The sequence below is a fragment of the Tigriopus californicus genome, chromosome 3 (genome assembly GCF_007210705.1).
Source record: "Tigriopus californicus strain San Diego chromosome 3, Tcal_SD_v2.1, whole genome shotgun sequence".
NCBI classification, from domain to species: domain Eukaryota; kingdom Metazoa; phylum Arthropoda; class Copepoda; order Harpacticoida; family Harpacticidae; genus Tigriopus; species Tigriopus californicus.
The window spans coordinates 13,782,271-13,782,556 of record NC_081442.1 but is presented as its reverse complement, the minus strand read 5'-3'; positions in this window follow the sequence as shown (position 1 = coordinate 13,782,556).

Sequence of the window (286 nt, the reverse complement as noted above, 5' to 3'; positions counted from 1 at the left end):
AGTACTACTGTACGTACTGCGAAAATGAGAGTGCGCATGTCGTGCAAAAAAAGGAAAGTCAAAATCGACTAAAGAAAAAAGCCAATTGAAATCGAAATGAAATTACGCTCAAATCTCATAGAACCTACCCAAAGCCAATGGCCAAGGTCGGTTAAACCCACTCAAATATGTCATTTTCGTACTTGATAATTCACACACATGCATGCTACATATTCCAGGGGTTAGCATCTTGTTCGAAACATTTCTCACCTGAAAGCTTTTTTTCGCTGATCAACAAGCCTCACAC